This window comes from Dendrobates tinctorius, unplaced genomic scaffold (genome assembly GCF_039654945.1).
Source record: "Dendrobates tinctorius isolate UK_male_01 unplaced genomic scaffold, ASM3965494v1 ptg000064l, whole genome shotgun sequence".
NCBI lineage: Eukaryota > Metazoa > Chordata > Amphibia > Anura > Dendrobatidae > Dendrobates > Dendrobates tinctorius.
Window position 1 is genome coordinate 5493194 of NW_027361732.1, and position 21745 is coordinate 5514938.

Sequence of the window (21745 nt, forward strand, 5' to 3'; positions counted from 1 at the left end):
AGGGGAACCCTGCACCACAAGGGGAACCCTGCACCATAGGGGAGCCCTGCCCCACAAGGGGAGCCCTGCACCACAAGGGGAACCCTGCACCATAGGGGAACCCTGCACCACAAGGGAGCCCTGCACCATAGGGAAACCCTGCACCACAAGGGGAACCCTGCACCATAGGGGAGCCCTGCACCACAAGGGGAACCCTGCACCACAAGGGGAACCCTGCACCACAGGAGGAGCCCTGCACCATAGGGGAACCCTGCACCACAAGGGGAACCCTGCACCACAAGGGGAGCCCTGCACCACAAGGGGAACCCTGCACCATAGGGGAACCCTGCACCATAGGGGAGCCCTGCACCACAAGGGAGCCCTGCACCACAAGGGGAACCCTGCACCACAAGGGGAGCCCTGCACCATAGGGGAACCCTGCCCCACAAGGGAGCCCTGCACCACAAGGGGAACCCTGCACCATAGGGGAGCCCTGCACCACAGGAGGAGCCCTGCACCACAAGGGAGCCCTGCACCACAAGGGAGCCCTGCACCACAGGAGGAGCCCTGCACCACAAGGGGAGCCCTGTACCACAAGGGGAGCCCTGCACCACAAGGGGAGCCCTGCATCACAAGGGAGCCCTGCACCACAGGAGGAGCCCTGCACCACAAGGGAGCCCTGCACCATAGGGGAGCCCTGCACAACAAGGGGAGCCCTGCACCACAAGGGGAGCCCTGCACCATAGGGGAGCCCTGCACCACAAGGGGAACCATGGACAATGGGGGAGCCCTGCACCACAAGGGGAACCCTGCACCACAAGGGGAACCCTGCACCATAGGGGAGCCCTGCCCCACAAGGGGAGCCCTGCACCACAAGGGGAACCCTGCACCATAGGGGAACCCTGCACCACAAGGGAGCCCTGCACCATAGGGAAACCCTGCACCATAGGGGAACCCTGCACCATAGGGGAGCCCTGCACCACAAGGGGAACCCTGCACCACAAGGGAGCCCTGCACCACAAGGGGAACCCTGCACCACAAGGGGAACCCTGCACCACAGGAGGAGCCCTGCACCACAAGGGGAGCCCTGCACCACAAGGGGAACCCTGCACCATAGGGGAACCCTGCACCATAGGGGAGCCCTGCACCACAAGGGAGCCCTGCACCACAGGAGGAGCCCTGCACCACAAGGGGAACCCTGCACCATAGGGGAGCCCTGCACCACAAGGGGAGCCCTGCACCACAAGGGGAACCCTGCACCATAGGGGAACCCTGCACCATAGGGGAGCCCTGCACCATAGGGGAGCCCTGCACCACAAGGGGAACCCTGCACCATAGGGGAGCCCTGCACCATAGGGGAGCCCTGCACCACAAGGGGAACCCTGCACCATTGGAGGAGCCCTGCCCCACAAGGGGAACCCTGCACCACAAGGGGAACCCTGCACCACAAGGGAGCCCTGCACCATAGGGGAACCCTGCACCACAAGGGAGCCCTGCACCACAAGGGGAACCCTGCACCATAGGGGAGCCCTGCACAACAGGAGGAGCCCTGCACCACAAGGGAGCCCTGCACCACAAGGGAGCCCTGCACCACAGGAGGAGCCCTGCACCACAAGGGGAACCCTGCACCACAAGGGGAGCCCTGCACCATAGGGGAGCCCTGCACCACAAGGGGAGCCCTGCATCACAAGGGAGCCCTGCACCACAGGAGGAGCCCTGCACCACAAGGGAGCCCTGCACCATAGGGGAGCCCTGCACAACAAGGGGAGCCCTGCACCACAAGGGGAGCCCTGCACCATAGGGGAGCCCTGCACCACAAGGGGAACCCTGCACCATAGGGGAGCCCTGCACCACAAGGGGAACCCTGCACCACAAGGGGAACCCTGCACCATAGGGGAGCCCTGCCCCACAAGGGGAGCCCTGCACCACAAGGGGAACCCTGCACCATAGGGGAACCCTGCACCATAGGGGAGCCCTGCACCACAAGGGAGCCCTGCACCACAGGAGGAGCCCTGCACCACAAGGGGAGCCCTGCACCACAAGGGGAACCCTGCACCACAAGGGGAGCCCTGCACCACAAGGGGAGCCCTGCACCACAAGGGGAACCCTGCACCATAGGGGAACCCTGCACCATAGGGGAGCCCTGCCCCACAAGGGGAACCCTGCACCATAGGGGAACCCTGCACCACAAGGGGAGCCCTGCACCACAAGGGGAACCCTGCACCATAGGGGAACCCTGCACCATAGGGGAGCCCTGCACCACAAGGGAGCCCTGCACCACAGGAGGAGCCCTGCACCACAAGGGAGCCCTGCACCACAGGAGGAGCCCTGCACCATAGGGGAGCCCTGCACCACAAGGGGAACCCTGCACCACAAGGGGAGCCCTGCACCACAAGGGGAGCCCTGCACCATAGGGGAACCCTGCACCATAGGGGAGCCCTGCACCACAAGGGAGCCCTGCACCACAAGGGGAACCCTGCACCACAAGGGGAACCCTGCACCACAAGGGGAGCCCTGCACCATAGGGGAACCCTGCCCCACAAGGGAGCCCTGCACCACAAGGGGAACCCTGCACCATAGGGGAGCCCTGCACCACAGGAGGAGCCCTGCACCACAAGGGAGCCCTGCACCACAAGGGAGCCCTGCACCACAGGAGGAGCCCTGCACCACAAGGGGAGCCCTGCACCACAAGGGGAGCCCTGCACCACAAGGGGAGCCCTGCATCACAAGGGAGCCCTGCACCACAGGAGGAGCCCTGCACCACAAGGGAGCCCTGCACCATAGGGGAGCCCTGCACAACAAGGGGAGCCCTGCACCACAAGGGGAGCCCTGCACCATAGGGGAGCCCTGCACCACAAGGGGAACCATGGACAATGGGGGAGCCCTGCACCACAAGGGGAACCCTGCACCACAAGGGGAACCCTGCACCATAGGGGAGCCCTGCACCACAAGGGGAGCCCTGCACCACAAGGGGAACCCTGCACCATAGGGGAACCCTGCACCACAAGGGAGCCCTGCACCATAGGGAAACCCTGCACCACAAGGGGAACCCTGCACCATAGGGGAGCCCTGCACCACAAGGGGAACCCTGCACCACAAGGGGAACCCTGCACCACAGGAGGAGCCCTGCACCATAGGGGAGCCCTGCACCACAAGGGGAACCCTGCACCACAAGGGGAACCCTGCACCACAAGGGGAGCCCTGCACCACAAGAGGAACCCTGCACCATAGGGGAACCCTGCACCATAGGGGAGCCCTGCACCACAAGGGAGCCCTGCACCACAAAGGGAACCCTGCACCACAAGGGGAACCCTGCACCACAAGGGGAGCCCTGCACCATAGGGGAACCCTTCCCCACAAGGGAGCCCTGCACCACAAGGGGAACCCTGCACCATAGGGGAGCCCTGCACCACAGGAGGAGCCCTGCACCACAAGGGAGCCCTGCACCACAAGGGAGCCCTGCACCACAGGAGGAGCCCTGCACCACAGGGGAGCCCTGTACCACAAGGGGAGCCCTGCACCACAAGGGGAGCCCTGCATCACAAGGGAGCCCTGCACCACAGGAGGAGCCCTGCACCACAAGGGAGCCCTGCACCATAGGGGAGCCCTGCACAACAAGGGGAGCCCTGCACCACAAGGGGAGCCCTGCACCATAGGGGAGCCCTGCACCACAAGGGGAACCATGGACAATGGGGGAGCCCTGCACCACAAGGGGAACCCTGCACCACAAGGGGAACCCTGCACCATAGGGGAGCCCTGCCCCACAAGGGGAGCCCTGCACCACAAGGGGAACCCTGCACCATAGGGGAACCCTGCACCACAAGGGAGCCCTGCACCATAGGGAAACCCTGCACCATAGGGGAACCCTGCACCATAGGGGAGCCCTGCACCACAAGGGGAACCCTGCACCACAAGGGAGCCCTGCACCACAAGGGGAACCCTGCACCACAAGGGGAACCCTGCACCACAGGAGGAGCCCTGCACCACAAGGGGAGCCCTGCACCACAAGGGGAACCCTGCACCATAGGGGAACCCTGCACCATAGGGGAGCCCTGCACCACAAGGGAGCCCTGCACCACAGGAGGAGCCCTGCACCACAAGGGGAACCCTGCACCATAGGGGAGCCCTGCACCACAAGGGGAGCCCTGCACCACAAGGGGAACCCTGCACCATAGGGGAACCCTGCACCATAGGGGAGCCCTGCACCATAGGGGAGCCCTGCACCACAAGGGGAACCCTGCACCATAGGGGAGCCCTGCACCATAGGGGAGCCCTGCACCACAAGGGGAACCCTGCACCATAGGAGGAGCCCTGCCCCACAAGGGGAACCCTGCACCACAAGGGGAACCCTGCACCACAAGGGAGCCCTGCACCATAGGGGAACCCTGCACCACAAGGGAGCCCTGCACCACAAGGGGAACCCTGCACCATAGGGGAGCCCTGCACAACAGGAGGAGCCCTGCACCACAAGGGAGCCCTGCACCACAAGGGAGCCCTGCACCACAGGAGGAGCCCTGCACCACAAGGGGAACCCTGCACCACAAGGGGAGCCCTGCACCATAGGGGAGCCCTGCACCACAAGGGGAGCCCTGCATCACAAGGGAGCCCTGCACCACAGGAGGAGCCCTGCACCACAAGGGAGCCCTGCACCATAGGGGAGCCCTGCACAACAAGGGGAGCCCTGCACCACAAGGGGAGCCCTGCATCATAGGGGAGCCCTGCACCACAAGGGGAACCCTGCACCATAGGGGAGCCCTGCACCACAAGGGGAACCCTGCACCACAAGGGGAACCCTGCACCATAGGGGAGCCCTGCCCCACAAGGGGAGCCCTGCACCACAAGGGGAACCCTGCACCATAGGGGAACCCTGCACCATAGGGGAGCCCTGCACCACAAGGGAGCCCTGCACCACAGGAGGAGCCCTGCACCACAAGGGGAGCCCTGCACCACAAGGGGAACCCTGCACCACAAGGGGAGCCCTGCACCACAAGGGGAGCCCTGCACCACAAGGGGAACCCTGCACCATAGGGGAACCCTGCACCATAGGGGAGCCCTGCCCCACAAGGGGAACCCTGCACCATAGGGGAACCCTGCACCATAGGGGAACCCTGCACCACAAGGGGAGCCCTGCACCACAAGGGGAACCCTGCACCATAGGGGAACCCTGCACCATAGGGGAGCCCTGCACCACAAGGGAGCCCTGCACCACAGGAGGAGCCCTGCACCACAAGGGAGCCCTGCACCACAGGAGGAGCCCTGCACCACAAGGGGAACCCTGCACCATAGGGGAGCCCTGCACCACAAGGGGAACCCTGCACCACAAGGGGAACCCTGCACCACAGGAGGAGCCCTGCACCATAGGGGAGCCCTGCACCACAAGGGGAACCCTGCACCACAAGGGGAACCCTGCACCACAAGGGGAGCCCTGCACCACAAGGGGAACCCTGCACCATAGGGGAACCCTGCACCATAGGGGAGCCCTGCACCACAGGAGGAGCCCTGCACCACAAGGGGAGCCCTGCACCACAAGGGGAGCCCTGCACCACAAGGGGAACCCTGCACCACAAGGGGAGCCCTGCACCACAAGGGGAACCCTGCACCATAGGGGAACCCTGCACCATAGGGGAGCCCTGCACCACAAGGGAGCCCTGCACCACAGGAGGAGCCCTGCACCATAGGGGAGCCCTGCACCACAAGGGGAGCCCTGCACCACAAGGGGAACCCTGCACCACAAGGGGAACCCTGCACCATAGGGGAGCCCTGCACCACAAGGGGAGCCCTGCACCACAAGGGGAACCCTGCACCACAGGAGGAGCCCTGCACCATAGGGGAGCCCTGCACCACAAGGGGAACCCTGCACCACAAGGGGAACCCTGCACCACAAGGGAGCCCTGCACCATAGGGGAGCCCTGCACCACAAGGGGAACCCTGCACCACAAGGGAGCCCTGCACCACAAGGGGAACCCTGCACCACAAAGGGAACCCTGCACCACAAGGGAGCCCTGCACCATAGGGGAGCCCTGCACCACAAGGGGAACCCTGCACCACAGGAGGAGCCCTGCACCATAGGGGAGCCCTGCACCACAAGGGGAACCCTGCACCACAAGGGGAACCCTGCACCACAGGAGGAGCCCTGCACCACAGGAGGAGCCCTGCACCATAGGGGAGCCCTGCACCACAAGGGGAACCCTGCACCACAAGGGGAACCCTGCACCACAAGGGAGCCCTGCACCATAGGGGAGCCCTGCACCACAGGAGGAGCCCTGCACCACAAGGGGAACCCTGCACCACAAGGGGAACCCTGCACCACAGGAGGAGCCCTGCACCATAGGGGAGCCCTGCACCACAAGGGGAACCCTGCACCACAAGGGGAACCCTGCACCACAGGGGGAGCCCTGCACCATAGGGGAGCACTGCACCACAAGGGGAACCCTGCACCACAAGGGAGCCCTGCACCACAAGGGGAACCCTGCACCACAAGGGGAACCCTGCACCACAGGAGGAGCCCTGCACCATAGGGGAGCCCTGCACCACAAGGGGAACCCTGCACCACAGGAGGAGCCCTGCACCATAGGGGAGCCCTGCACCACAAGGGGAACCATGCACCACAAGGGGAACCCTGCACCACAGGAGGAGCCCTGCACCATAGGGGAGCCCTGCACCACAAGGGGAACCCTGCACCACAAGGGGAGCCCTGCACCACAAGGGGAACCCTGCACCACAAGGGGAACCCTGCACCACAGGAGGAGCCCTGCACCATAGGGGAGCCCTGCACCACAAGGGGAACCCTGCACCACAAGGGGAACCCTGCACCACAAGGGGAGCCCTGCACCATAGGGGAACCCTGCACCATAGGGGAGCCCTGCACCACAAGGGAGCCCTGCACCACAAGGGGAACCCTGCACCACAAGGGAGCCCTGCACCATAGGGGAGCCCTGCACCACAAGGGGAACCCTGCACCACAGGAGGAGCCCTGCACCATAGGGGAGCCCTGCACCACAAGGGGAACCCTGCACCACAAGGGGAACCCTGCACCACAGGAGGAGCCCTGCACCATAGGGGAGCCCTGCACCACAAGGGGAACCCTGCACCACAAGGGGAACCCTGCACCACAAGGGAGCCCTGCACCATAGGGGAGCCCTGCACCACAGGAGGAGCCCTGCACCACAAGGGAGCCCTGCACCACAAGGGGAACCCTGCACCACAGGAGGAGCCCTGCACCATAGGGGAGCCCTGCACCACAAGGGGAACCCTGCACCACAAGGGGAACCCTGCACCACAGGGGGAGCCCTGCACCATAGGGGAGCACTGCACCACAAGGGGAACCCTGCACCACAAGGGAGCCCTGCACCACAAGGGGAACCCTGCACCACAAGGGGAACCCTGCACCACAGGAGGAGCCCTGCACCATAGGGGAGCCCTGCACCACAAGGGGAACCCTGCACCACAGGAGGAGCCCTGCACCATAGGGGAGCCCTGCACCACAAGGGGAACCCTGCACCACAAGGGGAACCCTGCACCACAGGAGGAGCCCTGCACCATAGGGGAGCCCTGCACCACAAGGGGAACCCTGCACCACAAGGGGAGCCCTGCACCACAAGGGGAACCCTGCACCACAAGGGGAACCCTGCACCACAGGAGGAGCCCTGCACCATAGGGGAGCCCTGCACCACAAGGGGAACCCTGCACCACAAGGGGAGCCCTGCACCACAAGGGGAGCCCTGCACCATAGGGGAACCCTGCACCATAGGGGAGCCCTGCACCACAAGGGAGCCCTGCACCACAAGGGGAACCCTGCACCACAAGGGGAACCCTGCACCACAAGGGGAGCCCTGCACCATAGGGGAACCCTGCCCCACAAGGGAGCCCTGCACCACAAGGGGAACCCTGCACCATAGGGGAGCCCTGCACCACAGGAGGAGCCCTGCACCACAAGGGAGCCCTGCACCACAAGGGAGCCCTGCACCACAGGAGGAGCCCTGCACCACAAGGGGAGCCCTGCACCACAAGGGGAGCCCTGCACCACAAGGGGAGCCCTGCATCACAAGGGAGCCCTGCACCACAGGAGGAGCCCTGCACCACAAGGGAGCCCTGCACCATAGGGGAGCCCTGCACAACAAGGGGAGCCCTGCACCACAAGGGGAGCCCTGCACCATAGGGGAGCCCTGCACCACAAGGGGAACCATGGACAATGGGGGAGCCCTGCACCACAAGGGGAACCCTGCACCACAAGGGGAACCCTGCACCATAGGGGAGCCCTGCCCCACAAGGGGAGCCCTGCACCACAAGGGGAACCCTGCACCATAGGGGAACCCTGCACCACAAGGGAGCCCTGCACCATAGGGAAACCCTGCACCACAAGGGGAACCCTGCACCATAGGGGAGCCCTGCACCACAAGGGGAACCCTGCACCACAAGGGGAACCCTGCACCACAGGAGGAGCCCTGCACCATAGGGGAACCCTGCACCACAAGGGGAACCCTGCACCACAAGGGGAGCCCTGCACCACAAGGGGAACCCTGCACCATAGGGGAACCCTGCACCATAGGGGAGCCCTGCACCACAAGGGAGCCCTGCACCACAAGGGGAACCCTGCACCACAAGGGGAACCCTGCACCACAAGGGGAGCCCTGCACCATAGGGGAACCCTGCCCCACAAGGGAGCCCTGCACCACAAGGGGAACCCTGCACCATAGGGGAGCCCTGCACCACAGGAGGAGCCCTGCACCACAAGGGAGCCCTGCACCACAAGGGAGCCCTGCACCACAGGAGGAGCCCTGCACCACAAGGGGAGCCCTGTACCACAAGGGGAGCCCTGCACCACAAGGGGAGCCCTGCATCACAAGGGAGCCCTGCACCACAGGAGGAGCCCTGCACCACAAGGGAGCCCTGCACCATAGGGGAGCCCTGCACAACAAGGGGAGCCCTGCACCACAAGGGGAGCCCTGCACCATAGGGGAGCCCTGCACCACAAGGGGAACCATGGACAATGGGGGAGCCCTGCACCACAAGGGGAACCCTGCACCACAAGGGGAACCCTGCACCATAGGGGAGCCCTGCCCCACAAGGGGAGCCCTGCACCACAAGGGGAACCCTGCACCATAGGGGAACCCTGCACCACAAGGGAGCCCTGCACCATAGGGAAACCCTGCACCATAGGGGAACCCTGCACCATAGGGGAGCCCTGCACCACAAGGGGAACCCTGCACCACAAGGGAGCCCTGCACCACAAGGGGAACCCTGCACCACAAGGGGAACCCTGCACCACAGGAGGAGCCCTGCACCACAAGGGGAGCCCTGCACCACAAGGGGAACCCTGCACCATAGGGGAACCCTGCACCATAGGGGAGCCCTGCACCACAAGGGAGCCCTGCACCACAGGAGGAGCCCTGCACCACAAGGGGAACCCTGCACCATAGGGGAGCCCTGCACCACAAGGGGAGCCCTGCACCACAAGGGGAACCCTGCACCATAGGGGAACCCTGCACCATAGGGGAGCCCTGCACCATAGGGGAGCCCTGCACCACAAGGGGAACCCTGCACCATAGGGGAGCCCTGCACCATAGGGGAGCCCTGCACCACAAGGGGAACCCTGCACCATTGGAGGAGCCCTGCCCCACAAGGGGAACCCTGCACCACAAGGGGAACCCTGCACCACAAGGGAGCCCTGCACCATAGGGGAACCCTGCACCACAAGGGAGCCCTGCACCACAAGGGGAACCCTGCACCATAGGGGAGCCCTGCACAACAGGAGGAGCCCTGCACCACAAGGGAGCCCTGCACCACAAGGGAGCCCTGCACCACAGGAGGAGCCCTGCACCACAAGGGGAACCCTGCACCACAAGGGGAGCCCTGCACCATAGGGGAGCCCTGCACCACAAGGGGAGCCCTGCATCACAAGGGAGCCCTGCACCACAGGAGGAGCCCTGCACCACAAGGGAGCCCTGCACCATAGGGGAGCCCTGCACAACAAGGGGAGCCCTGCACCACAAGGGGAGCCCTGCACCATAGGGGAGCCCTGCACCACAAGGGGAACCCTGCACCATAGGGGAGCCCTGCACCACAAGGGGAACCCTGCACCACAAGGGGAACCCTGCACCATAGGGGAGCCCTGCCCCACAAGGGGAGCCCTGCACCACAAGGGGAACCCTGCACCATAGGGGAACCCTGCACCATAGGGGAGCCCTGCACCACAAGGGAGCCCTGCACCACAGGAGGAGCCCTGCACCACAAGGGGAGCCCTGCACCACAAGGGGAACCCTGCACCACAAGGGGAGCCCTGCACCACAAGGGGAGCCCTGCACCACAAGGGGAACCCTGCACCATAGGGGAACCCTGCACCATAGGGGAGCCCTGCCCCACAAGGGGAACCCTGCACCATAGGGGAACCCTGCACCACAAGGGGAGCCCTGCACCACAAGGGGAACCCTGCACCATAGGGGAACCCTGCACCATAGGGGAGCCCTGCACCACAAGGGAGCCCTGCACCACAGGAGGAGCCCTGCACCACAAGGGAGCCCTGCACCACAGGAGGAGCCCTGCACCATAGGGGAGCCCTGCACCACAAGGGGAACCCTGCACCACAAGGGGAGCCCTGCACCACAAGGGGAGCCCTGCACCATAGGGGAACCCTGCACCATAGGGGAGCCCTGCACCACAAGGGAGCCCTGCACCACAAGGGGAACCCTGCACCACAAGGGGAACCCTGCACCACAAGGGGAGCCCTGCACCATAGGGGAACCCTGCCCCACAAGGGAGCCCTGCACCACAAGGGGAACCCTGCACCATAGGGGAGCCCTGCACCACAGGAGGAGCCCTGCACCACAAGGGAGCCCTGCACCACAAGGGAGCCCTGCACCACAGGAGGAGCCCTGCACCACAAGGGGAGCCCTGCACCACAAGGGGAGCCCTGCACCACAAGGGGAGCCCTGCATCACAAGGGAGCCCTGCACCACAGGAGGAGCCCTGCACCACAAGGGAGCCCTGCACCATAGGGGAGCCCTGCACAACAAGGGGAGCCCTGCACCACAAGGGGAGCCCTGCACCATAGGGGAGCCCTGCACCACAAGGGGAACCATGGACAATGGGGGAGCCCTGCACCACAAGGGGAACCCTGCACCACAAGGGGAACCCTGCACCATAGGGGAGCCCTGCACCACAAGGGGAGCCCTGCACCACAAGGGGAACCCTGCACCATAGGGGAACCCTGCACCACAAGGGAGCCCTGCACCATAGGGAAACCCTGCACCACAAGGGGAACCCTGCACCATAGGGGAGCCCTGCACCACAAGGGGAACCCTGCACCACAAGGGGAACCCTGCACCACAGGAGGAGCCCTGCACCATAGGGGAGCCCTGCACCACAAGGGGAACCCTGCACCACAAGGGGAACCCTGCACCACAAGGGGAGCCCTGCACCACAAGGGGAACCCTGCACCATAGGGGAACCCTGCACCATAGGGGAGCCCTGCACCACAAGGGAGCCCTGCACCACAAAGGGAACCCTGCACCACAAGGGGAACCCTGCACCACAAGGGGAGCCCTGCACCATAGGGGAACCCTTCCCCACAAGGGAGCCCTGCACCACAAGGGGAACCCTGCACCATAGGGGAGCCCTGCACCACAGGAGGAGCCCTGCACCACAAGGGAGCCCTGCACCACAAGGGAGCCCTGCACCACAGGAGGAGCCCTGCACCACAGGGGAGCCCTGTACCACAAGGGGAGCCCTGCACCACAAGGGGAGCCCTGCATCACAAGGGAGCCCTGCACCACAGGAGGAGCCCTGCACCACAAGGGAGCCCTGCACCATAGGGGAGCCCTGCACAACAAGGGGAGCCCTGCACCACAAGGGGAGCCCTGCACCATAGGGGAGCCCTGCACCACAAGGGGAACCATGGACAATGGGGGAGCCCTGCACCACAAGGGGAACCCTGCACCACAAGGGGAACCCTGCACCATAGGGGAGCCCTGCCCCACAAGGGGAGCCCTGCACCACAAGGGGAACCCTGCACCATAGGGGAACCCTGCACCACAAGGGAGCCCTGCACCATAGGGAAACCCTGCACCATAGGGGAACCCTGCACCATAGGGGAGCCCTGCACCACAAGGGGAACCCTGCACCACAAGGGAGCCCTGCACCACAAGGGGAACCCTGCACCACAAGGGGAACCCTGCACCACAGGAGGAGCCCTGCACCACAAGGGGAGCCCTGCACCACAAGGGGAACCCTGCACCATAGGGGAACCCTGCACCATAGGGGAGCCCTGCACCACAAGGGAGCCCTGCACCACAGGAGGAGCCCTGCACCACAAGGGGAACCCTGCACCATAGGGGAGCCCTGCACCACAAGGGGAGCCCTGCACCACAAGGGGAACCCTGCACCATAGGGGAACCCTGCACCATAGGGGAGCCCTGCACCATAGGGGAGCCCTGCACCACAAGGGGAACCCTGCACCATAGGGGAGCCCTGCACCATAGGGGAGCCCTGCACCACAAGGGGAACCCTGCACCATAGGAGGAGCCCTGCCCCACAAGGGGAACCCTGCACCACAAGGGGAACCCTGCACCACAAGGGAGCCCTGCACCATAGGGGAACCCTGCACCACAAGGGAGCCCTGCACCACAAGGGGAACCCTGCACCATAGGGGAGCCCTGCACAACAGGAGGAGCCCTGCACCACAAGGGAGCCCTGCACCACAAGGGAGCCCTGCACCACAGGAGGAGCCCTGCACCACAAGGGGAACCCTGCACCACAAGGGGAGCCCTGCACCATAGGGGAGCCCTGCACCACAAGGGGAGCCCTGCATCACAAGGGAGCCCTGCACCACAGGAGGAGCCCTGCACCACAAGGGAGCCCTGCACCATAGGGGAGCCCTGCACAACAAGGGGAGCCCTGCACCACAAGGGGAGCCCTGCATCATAGGGGAGCCCTGCACCACAAGGGGAACCCTGCACCATAGGGGAGCACTGCACCACAAGGGGAACCCTGCACCACAAGGGGAACCCTGCACCATAGGGGAGCCCTGCCCCACAAGGGGAGCCCTGCACCACAAGGGGAACCCTGCACCATAGGGGAACCCTGCACCATAGGGGAGCCCTGCACCACAAGGGAGCCCTGCACCACAGGAGGAGCCCTGCACCACAAGGGGAGCCCTGCACCACAAGGGGAACCCTGCACCACAAGGGGAGCCCTGCACCACAAGGGGAGCCCTGCACCACAAGGGGAACCCTGCACCATAGGGGAACCCTGCACCATAGGGGAGCCCTGCCCCACAAGGGGAACCCTGCACCATAGGGGAACCCTGCACCATAGGGGAACCCTGCACCACAAGGGGAGCCCTGCACCACAAGGGGAACCCTGCACCATAGGGGAACCCTGCACCATAGGGGAGCCCTGCACCACAAGGGAGCCCTGCACCACAGGAGGAGCCCTGCACCACAAGGGAGCCCTGCACCACAGGAGGAGCCCTGCACCACAAGGGGAACCCTGCACCATAGGGGAGCCCTGCACCACAAGGGGAACCCTGCACCACAAGGGGAACCCTGCACCACAGGAGGAGCCCTGCACCATAGGGGAGCCCTGCACCACAAGGGGAACCCTGCACCACAAGGGGAACCCTGCACCACAGGGGGAGCCCTGCACCATAGGGGAGCACTGCACCACAAGGGGAACCCTGCACCACAAGGGAGCCCTGCACCACAAGGGGAACCCTGCACCACAAGGGGAACCCTGCACCACAGGAGGAGCCCTGCACCATAGGGGAGCCCTGCACCACAAGGGGAACCCTGCACCACAGGAGGAGCCCTGCACCATAGGGGAGCCCTGCACCACAAGGGGAACCATGCACCACAAGGGGAACCCTGCACCACAGGAGGAGCCCTGCACCATAGGGGAGCCCTGCACCACAAGGGGAACCCTGCACCACAAGGGGAGCCCTGCACCACAAGGGGAACCCTGCACCACAAGGGGAACCCTGCACCACAGGAGGAGCCCTGCACCATAGGGGAGCCCTGCACCACAAGGGGAACCCTGCACCACAAGGGGAGCCCTGCACCATAGGGGAACCCTGCACCATAGGGGAGCCCTGCACCACAAGGGAGCCCTGCACCACAAGGGGAACCCTGCACCACAAGGGAGCCCTGCACCATAGGGGAGCCCTGCACCACAAGGGGAACCCTGCACCACAGGAGGAGCCCTGCACCATAGGGGAGCCCTGCACCACAAGGGGAACCCTGCACCACAAGGGGAACCCTGCACCACAGGAGGAGCCCTGCACCATAGGGGAGCCCTGCACCACAAGGGGAACCCTGCACCACAAGGGGAACCCTGCACCACAAGGGAGCCCTGCACCATAGGGGAGCCCTGCACCACAGGAGGAGCCCTGCACCACAAGGGAGCCCTGCACCACAAGGGGAACCCTGCACCACAGGAGGAGCCCTGCACCATAGGGGAGCCCTGCACCACAAGGGGAACCCTGCACCACAAGGGGAACCCTGCACCACAGGGGGAGCCCTGCACCATAGGGGAGCACTGCACCACAAGGGGAACCCTGCACCACAAGGGAGCCCTGCACCACAAGGGGAACCCTGCACCACAAGGGGAACCCTGCACCACAGGAGGAGCCCTGCACCATAGGGGAGCCCTGCACCACAAGGGGAACCCTGCACCACAGGAGGAGCCCTGCACCATAGGGGAGCCCTGCACCACAAGGGGAACCCTGCACCACAAGGGGAACCCTGCACCACAGGAGGAGCCCTGCACCATAGGGGAGCCCTGCACCACAAGGGGAACCCTGCACCACAAGGGGAGCCCTGCACCACAAGGGGAACCCTGCACCACAAGGGGAACCCTGCACCACAGGAGGAGCCCTGCACCATAGGGGAGCCCTGCACCACAAGGGGAACCCTGCACCACAAGGGGAACCCTGCACCACAAGGGGAGCCCTGCACCACAAGGGGAGCCCTGCACCATAGGGGAACCCTGCACCATAGGGGAGCCCTGCACCACAAGGGAGCCCTGCACCACAAGGGGAACCCTGCACCACAAGGGGAACCCTGCACCACAAGGGGAGCCCTGCACCATAGGGGAACCCTGCCCCACAAGGGAGCCCTGCACCACAAGGGGAACCCTGCACCATAGGGGAGCCCTGCACCACAGGAGGAGCCCTGCACCACAAGGGAGCCCTGCACCACAAGGGAGCCCTGCACCACAGGAGGAGCCCTGCACCACAAGGGGAGCCCTGCACCACAAGGGGAGCCCTGCACCACAAGGGGAGCCCTGCATCACAAGGGAGCCCTGCACCACAGGAGGAGCCCTGCACCACAAGGGAGCCCTGCACCATAGGGGAGCCCTGCACAACAAGGGGAGCCCTGCACCACAAGGGGAGCCCTGCACCATAGGGGAGCCCTGCACCACAAGGGGAACCATGGACAATGGGGGAGCCCTGCACCACAAGGGGAACCCTGCACCACAAGGGGAACCCTGCACCATAGGGGAGCCCTGCCCCACAAGGGGAGCCCTGCACCACAAGGGGAACCCTGCACCATAGGGGAACCCTGCACCACAAGGGAGCCCTGCACCATAGGGAAACCCTGCACCACAAGGGGAACCCTGCACCATAGGGGAGCCCTGCACCACAAGGGGAACCCTGCACCACAAGGGGAACCCTGCACCACAGGAGGAGCCCTGCACCATAGGGGAACCCTGCACCACAAGGGGAACCCTGCACCACAAGGGGAGCCCTGCACCACAAGGGGAACCCTGCACCATAGGGGAACCCTGCACCATAGGGGAGCCCTGCACCACAAGGGAGCCCTGCACCACAAGGGGAACCCTGCACCACAAGGGGAACCCTGCACCACAAGGGGAGCCCTGCACCATAGGGGAACCCTGCCCCACAAGGGAGCCCTGCACCACAAGGGGAACCCTGCACCATAGGGGAGCCCTGCACCACAGGAGGAGCCCTGCACCACAAGGGAGCCCTGCACCACAAGGGAGCCCTGCACCACAGGAGGAGCCCTGCACCACAAGGGGAGCCCTGTACCACAAGGGGAGCCCTGCACCACAAGGGGAGCCCTGCATCACAAGGGAGCCCTGCACCACAGGAGGAGCCCTGCACCACAAGGGAGCCCTGCACCATAGGGGAGCCCTGCACAACAAGGGGAGCCCTGCACCACAAGGGGAGCCCTGCACCATAGGGGAGCCCTGCACCACAAGGGGAACCATGGACAATGGGGGAGCCCTGCACCACAAGGGGAACCCTGCACCACAAGGGGAACCCTGCACCATAGGGGAGCCCTGCCCCACAAGGGGAGCCCTGCACCACAAGGGGAACCCTGCACCATAGGGGAACCCTGCACCACAAGGGAGCCCTGCACCATAGGGAAACCCTGCACCATAGGGGAACCCTGCACCATAGGGGAGCCCTGCACCACAAGGGGAACCCTGCACCACAAGGGAGCCCTGCACCACAAGGGGAACCCTGCACCACAAGGGGAACCCTGCACCACAGGAGGAGCCCTGCACCACAAGGGGAGCCCTGCACCACAAGGGGAACCCTGCACCATAGGGGAACCCTGCACCATAGGGGAGCCCTGCACCACAAGGGAGCCCTGCACCACAGGAGGAGCCCTGCACCACAAGGGGAACCCTGCACCATAGGGGAGCCCTGCACCACAAGGGGAGCCCTGCACCACAAGGGGAACCCTGCACCACAAGGGGAGCCCTGCACCACAAGGGGAGCCCTGCACCACAAGGGGAACCCTGCACCATAGGGGAACCCTGCACCATAGGGGAGCCCTGCCCCACAAGGGGAACCCTGCACCATAGGGGAACCCTGCACCACAAGGGGAGCCCTGCACCACAAGGGGAACCCTGCACCATAGGGGAACCCTGCACCATAGGGGAGCCCTGCACCACAAGGGAGCCCTGCACCACAGGAGGAGCCCTGCACCACAAGGGAGCCCTGCACCACAGGAGGAGCCCTGCACCATAGGGGAGCCCTGCACCACAAGGGGAACCCTGCACCACAAGGGGAGCCCTGCACCACAAGGGGAGCCCTGCACCATAGGGGAACCCTGCACCATAGGGGAGCCCTGCACCACAAGGGAGCCCTGCACCACAAGGGGAACCCTGCACCACAAGGGGAACCCTGCACCACAAGGGGAGCCCTGCACCATAGGGGAACCCTGCCCCACAAGGGAGCCCTGCACCACAAGGGGAACCCTGCACCATAGGGGAGCCCTGCACCACAGGAGGAGCCCTGCACCACAAGGGAGCCCTGCACCACAAGGGAGCCCTGCACCACAGGAGGAGCCCTGCACCACAAGGGGAGCCCTGCACCACAAGGGGAGCCCTGCATCACAAGGGAGCCCTGCACCACAGGAGGAGCCCTGCACCACAAGGGAGCCCTGCACCATAGGGGAGCCCTGCACAACAAGGGGAGCCCTGCACCACAAGGGGAGCCCTGCACCATAGGGGAGCCCTGCACCACAAGGGGAACCATGGACAATGGGGGAGCCCTGCACCACAAGGGGAACCCTGCACCACAAGGGGAACCCTGCACCATAGGGGAGCCCTGCACCACAAGGGGAGCCCTGCACCACAAGGGGAACCCTGCACCATAGGGGAACCCTGCACCACAAGGGAGCCCTGCACCATAGGGAAACCCTGCACCACAAGGGGAACCCTGCACCATAGGGGAGCCCTGCACCACAAGGGGAACCCTGCACCACAAGGGGAACCCTGCACCACAGGAGGAGCCCTGCACCATAGGGGAGCCCTGCACCACAAGGGGAACCCTGCACCACAAGGGGAACCCTGCACCACAAGGGGAGCCCTGCACCACAAGAGGAACCCTGCACCATAGGGGAACCCTGCACCATAGGGGAGCCCTGCACCACAAGGGAGCCCTGCACCACAAAGGGAACCCTGCACCACAAGGGGAACCCTGCACCACAAGGGGAGCCCTGCACCATAGGGGAACCCTTCCCCACAAGGGAGCCCTGCACCACAAGGGGAACCCTGCACCATAGGGGAGCCCTGCACCACAGGAGGAGCCCTGCACCACAAGGGAGCCCTGCACCACAAGGGAGCCCTGCACCACAGGAGGAGCCCTGCACCACAGGGGAGCCCTGTACCACAAGGGGAGCCCTGCACCACAAGGGGAGCCCTGCATCACAAGGGAGCCCTGCACCACAGGAGGAGCCCTGCACCACAAGGGAGCCCTGCACCATAGGGGAGCCCTGCACAACAAGGGGAGCCCTGCACCACAAGGGGAGCCCTGCACCATAGGGGAGCCCTGCACCACAAGGGGAACCATGGACAATGGGGGAGCCCTGCACCACAAGGGGAACCCTGCACCACAAGGGGAACCCTGCACCATAGGGGAGCCCTGCCCCACAAGGGGAGCCCTGCACCACAAGGGGAACCCTGCACCATAGGGGAACCCTGCACCACAAGGGAGCCCTGCACCATAGGGAAACCCTGCACCATAGGGGAACCCTGCACCATAGGGGAGCCCTGCACCACAAGGGGAACCCTGCACCACAAGGGAGCCCTGCACCACAAGGGGAACCCTGCACCACAAGGGGAACCCTGCACCACAGGAGGAGCCCTGCACCACAAGGGGAGCCCTGCACCACAAGGGGAACCCTGCACCATAGGGGAACCCTGCACCATAGGGGAGCCCTGCACCACAAGGGAGCCCTGCACCACAGGAGGAGCCCTGCACCACAAGGGGAACCCTGCACCATAGGGGAGCCCTGCACCACAAGGGGAGCCCTGCACCACAAGGGGAACCCTGCACCATAGGGGAACCCTGCACCATAGGGGAGCCCTGCACCATAGGGGAGCCCTGCACCACAAGGGGAACCCTGCACCATAGGGGAGCCCTGCACCATAGGGGAGCCCTGCACCACAAGGGGAACCCTGCACCATAGGAGGAGCCCTGCCCCACAAGGGGAACCCTGCACCACAAGGGGAACCCTGCACCACAAGGGAGCCCTGCACCATAGGGGAACCCTGCACCACAAGGGAGCCCTGCACCACAAGGGGAACCCTGCACCATAGGGGAGCCCTGCACAACAGGAGGAGCCCTGCACCACAAGGGAGCCCTGCACCACAAGGGAGCCCTGCACCACAGGAGGAGCCCTGCACCACAAGGGGAACCCTGCACCACAAGGGGAGCCCTGCACCATAGGGGAGCCCTGCACCACAAGGGGAGCCCTGCATCACAAGGGAGCCCTGCACCACAGGAGGAGCCCTGCACCACAAGGGAGCCCTGCACCATAGGGGAGCCCTGCACAACAAGGGGAGCCCTGCACCACAAGGGGAGCCCTGCATCATAGGGGAGCCCTGCACCACAAGGGGAACCCTGCACCATAGGGGAGCCCTGCACCACAAGGGGAACCCTGCACCACAAGGGGAACCCTGCACCATAGGGGAGCCCTGCCCCACAAGGGGAGCCCTGCACCACAAGGGGAACCCTGCACCATAGGGGAACCCTGCACCATAGGGGAGCCCTGCACCACAAGGGAGCCCTGCACCACAGGAGGAGCCCTGCACCACAAGGGGAGCCCTGCACCACAAGGGGAACCCTGCACCACAAGGGGAGCCCTGCACCACAAGGGGAGCCCTGCACCACAAGGGGAAACCTGCACCATAGGGGAACCCTGCACCATAGGGGAGCCCTGCCCCACAAGGGGAACCCTGCACCATAGGGGAACCCTGCACCATAGGGGAACCCTGCACCACAAGGGGAGCCCTGCACCACAAGGGGAACCCTGCACCATAGGGGAACCCTGCACCATAGGGGAGCCCTGCACCACAAGGGAGCCCTGCACCACAGGAGGAGCCCTGCACCACAAGGGAGCCCTGCACCACAGGAGGAGCCCTGCACCACAAGGGGAACCCTGCACCATAGGGGAGCCCTGCACCACAAGGGGAACCCTGCACCACAAGGGGAACCCTGCACCACAGGAGGAGCCCTGCACCATAGGGGAGCCCTGCACCACAAGGGGAACCCTGCACCACAAGGGGAACCCTGCACCACAAGGGGAGCCCTGCACCACAAGGGGAACCCTGCACCATAGGGGAACCCTGCACCATAGGGGAGCCCTGCACCACAGGAGGAGCCCTGCACCACAAGGGGAGCCCTGCACCACAAGGGGAGCCCTGCACCACAAGGGGAACCCTGCACCACAAGGGGAGCCCTGCACCACAAGGGGAACCCTGCACCATAGGGGAACCCTGCACCATAGGGGAGCCCTGCACCACAAGGGAGCCCTGCACCACAGGAGGAGCCCTGCACCACAAGGGAGCCCTGCACCACAGGAGGAGCCCTGCACCACAAGGGGAACCCTGCACCATAGGGGAGCCCTGCACCCCAAGGGGAACCCTGCACCATAGGGGAGCCCTGCACCATAGGGGAGCCCTGCACCACAAGGGGAACCCTGCACCATAGGGGAGCCCTGCACCATAGGGGAGCCCTGCACCACAAGGGGAACCCTGCACCATAGGAGGAGCCCTGCCCCACAAGGGGAACCCTGCACCACAAGGGGAACCCTGCACCACAAGGGAGCCCTGCACCATAGGGGAACCCTGCACCACAAGGGAGCCCTGCACCACAAGGGGAGCCCTGCACCATAGGGGAGCCCTGCACCACAAGGGGAGCCCTGCATCACAAGGGAGCCCTGCACCACAGGAGGAGCCCTGCACCACAAGGGAGCCCTGCACCATAGGGGAGCCCTGCACCATAGGGGAGCCCTGCACCACAAGGGGAACCCTGCACCATAGGGGAGCCCTGCACCATAGGGGAGCCCTGCACCACAAGGGGAACCCTGCACCATAGGAGGAGCCCTGCCCCACAAGGGGAACCCTGCACCACAAGGGGAACACTGCACCACAAGGGAGCCCTGCACCATAGGGGAACCCTGCACCACAAGGGAGCCCTGCACCACAAGGGGAGCCCTGCACCATAGGGGAGCCCTGCACCACAAGGGAGCCCTGCACCATAGGGGAGCCCTGCACCACAAGGGGAACCCTGCACCACAGGAGGAGCCCTGCACCATAGGGGAGCCCTGCACCACAAGGGGAACCCTGCACCACAAGGGGAACCCTGCACCACAGGAGGAGCCCTGCACCATAGGGGAGCCCTGCACCACAAGGGGAACCCTGCACCACAAGGGGAACCCTGCACCACAAGGGAGCCCTGCACCATAGGGGAGCCCTGCACCACAGGAGGAGCCCTGCACCACAAGGGAGCCCTGCACCACAAGGGGAACCCTGCACCACAAGGGGAACCCTGCACCACAGGAGGAGCCCTGCACCATAGGGGAGCCCTGCACCACAAGGGGAACCCTGCACCACAAGGGGAACCCTGCACCACAGGGGGAGCCCTGCACCATAGGGGAGCACTGCACCACAAGGGGAACCCTGCACCACAAGGGAGCCCTGCACCACAAGGGGAACCCTGCACCACAAGGGGAACCCTGCACCACAGGAGGAGCCCTGCACCATAGGGGAGCCCTGCACCACAAGGGGAACCCTGCACCACAGGAGGAGCCCTGCACCATAGGGGAGCCCTGCACCACAAGGGGAACCCTGCACCACAAGGGGAACCCTGCACCACAGGAGGAGCCCTGCACCATAGGGGAGCCCTGCACCACAAGAGGAACCCTGCACCACAAGGGGAGCCCTGCACCACAAGGGGAACCCTGCACCACAGGAGGAGCCCTGCACCATAGGGGAGCCCTGCACCACAAGGGGA